Here is an 8,149-nt window from a genome sequence, read left to right as displayed (position 1 = left end):
TAGCAGATGTTCGTTAAGTTTTATTGTTATGAATTTTAGGTGGACAGCCACATACATGAACGATGTGGCAGAAAACAATTTTATACGGACTGTAGCTAGAAATATCTTTATATATAAAGTTGGGGGATAAAATGTATCCAAACCTGTTGAAGCTGCACATTAAACTGTAGGATCCTGCTTGAACACATTTCTTAAACGCTGGTAAAAACGTCAGTCTCCAGTTCCGCTCAGATACCTTCATAACCAAGTAAAATTACTTCTAATTATTTGTTATATAATTTATAAGAAATCATAGTCAAAGTTTATTGCAGAATGACCTTAACTTCTTACTTTGGCATCGAAGGAGAATCTGGAGACGGGGATGTTTCGGGACCGCCGTGCACGTCAAGTGTTTACAGCCAGCATTAGCCCGGATGTAGGTGGGGTTATCGCCCTGTAAACATTTCACAAAACTTTCGGCCATCTTTCCGGATAAAAAAGGATCCTCCCCGTATGTTTCCTGAAAAAAAATGGGATATTCATCTTTATGGTTCCTTTTGGTTTCTGGTGGAACATAGGACCTCTGTACGTCCCTGCTAGTAATCAATTCTGATACATGTATATATCCCTGTGCTGAATTAATTTTCATTTAGAAACTAAAGAATGATAAAGTGAACCTGATTTCGGCCCCAGAGCGGATGCCTCATGATGTTTATAACAGGACTGAAACAGCTTATCCCCTTATGGTCTCCATATATTTTCCGTCTTTGGTAGTCGTTGTATTTGGCGCGCACCTCTATAGATGTCGCTTCTGCTACGTCACAGATAACATCCGTGCTAAATAACATGGGTGATGAATTTGAATTGTTGAACTCAAAAATTACAGAATTATATTTTTAATTCCCTCTAACAAAACAAATCACAAGAATTAAGGTACGCACTTACATAATTATACAAGCACAATTTTCATATATTATTGATAGCACAATTTTCATATATTATTTTCATTCAATATTAAATATACATCTTTTATTCAATAAAAATGTAAAGGTTTTCTTACGTTCTTTGCAGGAAACGATAAAATAGGCAAATGTTAGTTGTTCTTGAAGAAATATATTTTAAAAATGAAATATATTCATTTAAGCAGGTCAAATATTATTAATTCTTTTGTTTGCCATCTGAAAACACTTTATTTTCGGTATATATATGCAATGCACCCTCTTTGTGGAGAAACAAATGAAAATAAAATCATACAAAAAAGTGTAATGCACATACACGTTCATGCGTTTCACTGCTTGTACGAAAACAAATTTTTGACATGCATAACTCACTATAACTACCTGAACGTTGCAGCTAGTCCTAAAGCCTGCGGAAAAGAAGTGGCATTACCAGCGTATACGTCGCCTCTCAGACATTCTGTATTCCAACTAAAAGGACCTATTCCTAACCGGGGGATGGCGGGGGCGGGACTAGCCCGGGGCCCCATCCTCCCCCACTCATTTGGACCACGATCTCCTGGACGGTCAGCCTGTTTACGAGGTCCCCAACTCGGACATCCCAGGGGAGGGAGGTGTTACGGAAGGGAACTCCTGTAACTGTACGTGGTGGAAAAGCGAGGCCCAGAAAAAGTAAACACTCAATGTAGACACCATTTCCTGTAAATAACCCACGTGAATTTACTGTAAACCAGTTTTAGACATTACACGCATTGATAATTACTTTCTTTTGTTTACACATGGCTGATTCATGCCGGATTGTTTCAAATGCGTTAAGTATTAATACCTTGTATCCTCTAAACAAGTGCATATATAGATCCGTGCCCTTCAAACTGGCGTTTATGGTATAGAATTAATAAATACGAATTAAAATAATTACTAAATAAATATTAGTTTCAAATGTCATTTCATAAATAAATAAAATTTTATAAATAAATAGAAAATAGATGTTTATAAATGATACTTTTGTTCTCGATTCATATATAACTTGCTCTCCACTTACAAATCGTCAAGTGTTAAATTGGAGATAATATTATCAACAACTCGATGTAAACTGAAACATTTGAAGTAAAAATCATTAATTTTATATTAGATCCAAGATGGACTGATAAAAATTGTACTTGTGTACTGAATAGATTTTTATGAAAGTATTTTAGTTCACTTACAATTTATTTTGGGACAAACATACATTAAGTGAAATGTTGAATATTATAAAAACTTTGATGTCTTAATTTATCAAAATATTTCTATTTAAACGTTATACATAGAAAATCATAATTCAAGCAAAAATTGATCGTGTAAATTTATTTCCTTATTTCATTATGTTACTTTATTTCAACTTAAATGACAGCATTATGTAAACAAACAGATCAAGGTTTATAACTAAACCGATGATTACTTTGTCTCGACAAATAAATATGTATGTTAACAATCAGTAGAAAGCTAAATACTTCACAAAACTAACATGGAAATTATTATATAACCATGCGACAAATGTTAAAAACAAATCTTTATAAATAGTACAGATTGTCATACATTGCACAGCCATCGGACATAATACGTGGCGTGTCGGAAAGAGACAGTTAATTTTTACATCGTCCAAGGTAGCCTTCTTTCACGTTGCTGTAAATTTGAATTATTATCATTAAACAAAAGGTTTATCTGCAGAACTTCCACAAACATTACTTAAGGTCAATGGACCCTTAAAGAGGCACAACTATCAGTGGGATTTATAAAATATGTAAAAACACTGTAACAGTAACAAACTGCTTGATTTTACTTATGATCACTTTAATATAGCATATAAACTTTTAAAATATATATATAGTGAGTTTCATGTTTTCACTGGTATTGTAATAATTCTTTTTTTTTTTTTGTAAACTGTGAAAAAAGATGCATTGTGTAAAAAAGATGCAGAAGTTACATAGAATGGATAGAGAAATGCTGGGAAATAAATGAACTTACTGACAATGCATCAGACATTGATTGTCGTAGGTTTGTCCATCTGCTCCACACACCGGGTTATAGAATGTGAGGACAGTGGCAGGACGGCGAGGGGTGTTGTTTCGCAGACTCCTTCATACGCTAAGGTAGCTTTACTAAACAATTGCAATAAAAGAAACAAATTGTGGTTAACGTATTTGTATCTATATCCTTCAACATTCGATACTTACATGTAATCATTTTTATTGCATTATTTTCTATATATGTTAAATGGGGTTTATTAAAGATTGATCTCTATATATTAAACATCTCTAATTTTGTTTTTTATGTTTAAATGTCATGTTTTTTTTTGTAGAAAGTTTGCAACTATCTTTAGCAACATCCACCTAACCCCGCTGAGAGCTACACTCGTTCATAAGAGAAGTTTTGTTATCGAATGAGAAAAAAAAATCTCTTGACAGCAAACACAGTAATGCTACTAACTGGCACATCATGAGACATTCGTTGGCATATGTTACGCCGTCACTTCCACACATTGGGTAGTACATGTTATTACACATACATATGGGTCCTTCAGCTGCCGCCGGCGCGGCCTCCAGGCACTCCCCAGTCCAGTGGGCCTTACCAACAGCTCTGTCAAGAAACAGATTTATTAACCATTCAATTATGGAAAAGGATCATTGAAAACTATTCTTTAAAAAACTCTCAACATACATGTACAGTGTATTTTATAAGTGGTGCTGCTTTTTTAAACAAAAGTCCAGACAATCTTTGCTACATTTACTGAATTTGCTTTGGCAAAATGGTATGGATTTTTTATGCATATCTGCTACATTTACTGATTTTACTTTGGCAAAAAGAAATATTTAGAGTCATACTATTTAGACTTACGCGCAGTTTAGGAGACATTCGTTGTCATAGGTCTTGCCGTCTTTTCCACATACTTTGTTTAGATTTGGGCATGCGCACAATGATTGCTTACACTCTCCGTCATGTAACTTGGAGGCCCCTCTGAAATGGAATCGAGTTGCACTTATTTTTTTTTATTTGAGTTTACCTTGATGAGATAAAGATTAGTTTGCATTTTTTTCGCTTGAACGAATTGGGTCATTTTTAATTTTTAAAGGGTAAAAGTTTTACGTAGCCGTTAAAGGATTGTTATCGTTAAATAAATGCAAAACTCTCAAATGTTTGTAAAATTGTATTATTTACAGTTTATTTTGTAGATCTATGTGGTTTACAAATAACTGCCATACAGTCAGATTCAAATATTTTCCCAGAAATACCGTAAGTATTCTAATAATGTATGTTCAGGTAGCATTAAAAAAATGAACTTACGCGCACTTAAGAACACATTCGTTATCATGAGTTTTTCCATCGTCTCCACATACAGGAAGAGAGGTGGACAATGCGCAACTGATACTTCCACATTCCCCGTCATGGGCTTTTGTCCAACCTCTGTATAAAACAATATGTAATCAGTGTTGATTATTTGAAACTTAAATGTAAGCTACAGTTGTACGAGTCTAAATTATAGCCTACATGTAAATAGGCAAATTAAGGGAACTCACGTGCAATTTCAAGAAAAGACATTCGTTGTCATAGGTTTTATTATCATTACCGCAAACCTGCTTAATCATCAGTGGGCATGCGCAAGCTTGACTTCCGCACTTCCCATCGTGATATTTAAGTGCGCCACTGTACAAAAAATATGATATGAAAGAATGTTGTACTTTTTGTATTTTGTAGTTGTTCATCCGATAATCGTAAGTCTAATGTATTCATCTTTTTTGACACCTTGTTTAATGATTTGCTCATTTTGTGAAGTAAAAACATTCTTATATAAATAAACCTTCCCTACTAAAAAAAAACCTCTATACTTCGTTGAGTACTGTTGTGTGAGTGCCGAGTATAGAATAAAATTTGTAGCTATCCACTGGCAAGTGGCTGCGTCTCCATACCAGTGAAACATTCTCGAAAGGGATATTAAACAACACACAATCAATCAGTAATTACAAGTTACAAGTATTTACATGTACAATATATCTTTAGACTGCGGTACTTACGCACAATTCATTTCACATTCATTATCGTACGTCACGCCGTCCTTTCCACATACGGGTTCTATATCCAGTGGACAAACACATCCGGTGCTCTTGGACTCCACTGTATAAAGAGAAGAATTGGTTACATGTACAGTAGGTTTCCTGTTGAAATATTTTATATTAACCAAATATTGATTGGTTGCTATAGACTGGCAATGGAAAAATTAAAAACTCGCGACGTAACCAGAATGTAAATTTAGTTACATGTAATTTACAGATCTATCTGATAAAATAATAAATTAAAAGTTAAACGTCATATGATAAACAGTTAAAAGGAAATACAGAAAAAAACAGAGAGAGAGAGAGAGAGAGAGAGAGAGAGAGAGAGAGAGAGAGAGAGAGAGAGAGATTACCTGAAATCAAAATTCTAACAAGAATGCTGAGGGTGAGCAACATGTCGAAGGTCTGATGAAAAACTGATGTATCTAGATAAGAAACTTTTATATACTTTTCTAGATTTGGGAGTGCCATCACGTGCCTATCCCCGATATCCGATTTGTCAAATGAAATGCAAACTTTCCTATTAAAAAGAACAGTTTATTCGATTTAAAATGTCGTAAAATTCTAAATAATATGTAAATCATGGGAATTGTAAACAAAAGAAGTCAACATTAGAAGCTTTTTTATGATAATAACAGGAAACATGTTTGATATAATAAAACAGTTTTATAGTTTGTATAGTTTGTTTGAAAGAGAATGCAAAGGAAATATTACGGAGTATTTTTATTTCTAAATTTTTTTTTATTAATTTACGTATTTGCGCATTCAGTAAAACCACATCTTAAGTAAATGAAAACAGTGTAAATGTGTTTTTGACCAAGTCTAGTTAAAAAACAAAAAAAAAAAATAATAATAATAAATAAAAAATAAAATAAAATGACGTACAGAATTAATGCATTTCTTATTCCACTAGAATAAAATATAACTTTTAAAGTATATCCGAAATATTCAGAAACATTTGACAATTTTCAGTATATTTTTTTTTCAAATTAAATTTAACCAATATTTTTTATCTCAAAAATACCTAATAACACTTTTTAAAATTTTTTATTATTTTTCAATTACGGGTTACTAGATCTACATGTACGAGACTCGAAAGAAATGGTTCTCTTCGGGGTTTTTTTATTTAGTAACAAAGAAACAACAAATAATGCAGGTGAATATAATTATATTACAATTACATGTAAAAAGCAACTGAATAATTGAATAATACAATTTTGGTCGTGCAGAATGTGTCGATGATATGGATGGAAAGAAAAAAAATAACGAAAATTCCATCTACCAGAAGCAAAGAAATTAAATTGGAAAATATTATCAGTAATAAAGGTTAACCAAATATTCAAAACTACTCATAGTCAAATGCTCTTCGTTTTCAACTACTTGAAAAAAAAACTTGAAGCACTTAGATTGAATAATTCCATGAATATCTAATTGCAAATTGTAAAATTCAAATGAAATATAAGAGTGGTACATCAATGTCACATCACGATTTTTTTTATTTCTTCAATAAACAAGCAAGAAGTGATGGCATTTTATATTTTACAACTCAAGGACGAATATCCACTGACAAGACATAAAAATACGATACCATAAAGATTGCGATAAAATACTTCTCCTTCTGAATGCTCTTAACGTTGTAGTTTAAATCATATTGCATATGTATCTGAAAATGACAAAAAGATATTTTGAATGTTCTTAAAAGCAAAGCAATCGTAACAACACAAGGAATACATATTAAAGTAATTTTAACCATAGAAGACTATAAAAAAGAGTTACTTCTAGAAAAAACTTCAATAATGTTCACGGCTGAAAATTTAATACTTAGTATTTTCTCCCCCAAACAGCAATTTATTCAACATTGACACTCTGAATACATAAAATTATAAAAATACTAGAATGCCATGTATTCTCAATAATGAAGTCCTTTTGTTGAGTTATGAGAAGATTAATTGATTGATTGTATATTGTTTAACGTCCCTCCCGAGAATTTTTCACTCATGGAAACGCCACCACTTGCCGATGGAGAGCTGCAAAATTTGTCCTATACTCGGCACTAAGGGCCATTGAGCAGTGAGGGATCTTTTTCGTGCCAGCACCTACTGCGACACGAGACCTTGGTTTATACGGTCTCATCCGAAGGACCGGTCTCCATCTCCCACAGTGGGATTCATACCAGCGACGTAAGGATTGACTCTCTTACTCCGCGACTCTAGAGCAGACGACTTAACCACTGCGCCACGTGGGCGACAGTTATGAGTAGAAGATCATCCTTCATACACCGTACCTCTAACCGAGAGATTCTATGTGGTGTAGTTTTCCATATGATACCCATTACAATACTGGACATACAGATGTTTCATTCAGATATTTTCTGACCATTATATGTCTTGAAGATGCCTTTAAATATGAAACTTCAGAAGTTTTAATTGATCAAATTCTGCTCAATGGTTTATATAACAGTTGATAAGAGTTTCCATGTTATTTTAATTGAACCGATTATTTTGGCTCCCCGACACCTTGTACCTTGTATTTATAAAGAAATCGACCAATATAAAAATATAAACAAATCCATGTATACTATTAGAACATATATACAAAGTCATGTATATTTTTAATTAAAAATATTTCGGCTTTTCAGTTTGTATTTACGAAGATTTTTTCCCCCTAAGAAGTATAATATTTACAAAGCCCGAGATAAATATTGTACTTCGAAGTTGGGGTCGCCCTCGTGGCGCAGTGGTTAGAGCGTCTACAGTCGCGGAGGAGTTGATCCTTACGTCGTGGGTTCGAATCCCACTGTGGGACGTGGAGACCTGTCCTCCGGATGGGACCATGTAAACCGATGTCCCGTGTCGCAGTAGGTGCTGGCACGAATAAGATCTCTCAGTGCTCAATGGCCCTAAGTGCCAATTATAGGACAACATTTGTAGCTCTCCATCGGCAAGTTGTGGTGTTTCCATACGAGTAAAAAATTATTGTGAGGGACTTTAAACACCATACAATCAATCAATCGATGACAAAGTACTATCGTTTTGTGAAAACAGCAATGATCGTATTAGTATAGGATTTTTTAAAGATGTAATGACACAATGTGTTCCATAGGCACCTAATTACGTTTTACTTCTG

At 33.6% G+C, this 8,149-nt stretch overlaps 1 pseudogene; it reads right to left on the bottom strand.

The window, feature by feature from the left end:
• Positions 1-2,557: 2,557 nt before the first annotated feature.
• LOC134275250 (ovoinhibitor-like) lies at positions 2,558-5,419 on the bottom strand (annotated as a pseudogene).
• Between the last annotated feature and the right edge of the window lie 2,730 nt (positions 5,420-8,149).

Source organism: Saccostrea cucullata, unplaced genomic scaffold, assembly GCF_032062105.1.
Source record: "Saccostrea cucullata isolate Sc308-1 unplaced genomic scaffold, CSIRO_AGI_Scuc_v1 ctg2667, whole genome shotgun sequence".
Taxonomy (NCBI): domain Eukaryota; kingdom Metazoa; phylum Mollusca; class Bivalvia; order Ostreida; family Ostreidae; genus Saccostrea; species Saccostrea cuccullata.
Note: the sequence above shows the minus strand (reverse complement) of the source record. Positions and strands in the feature narration are given on the sequence as shown.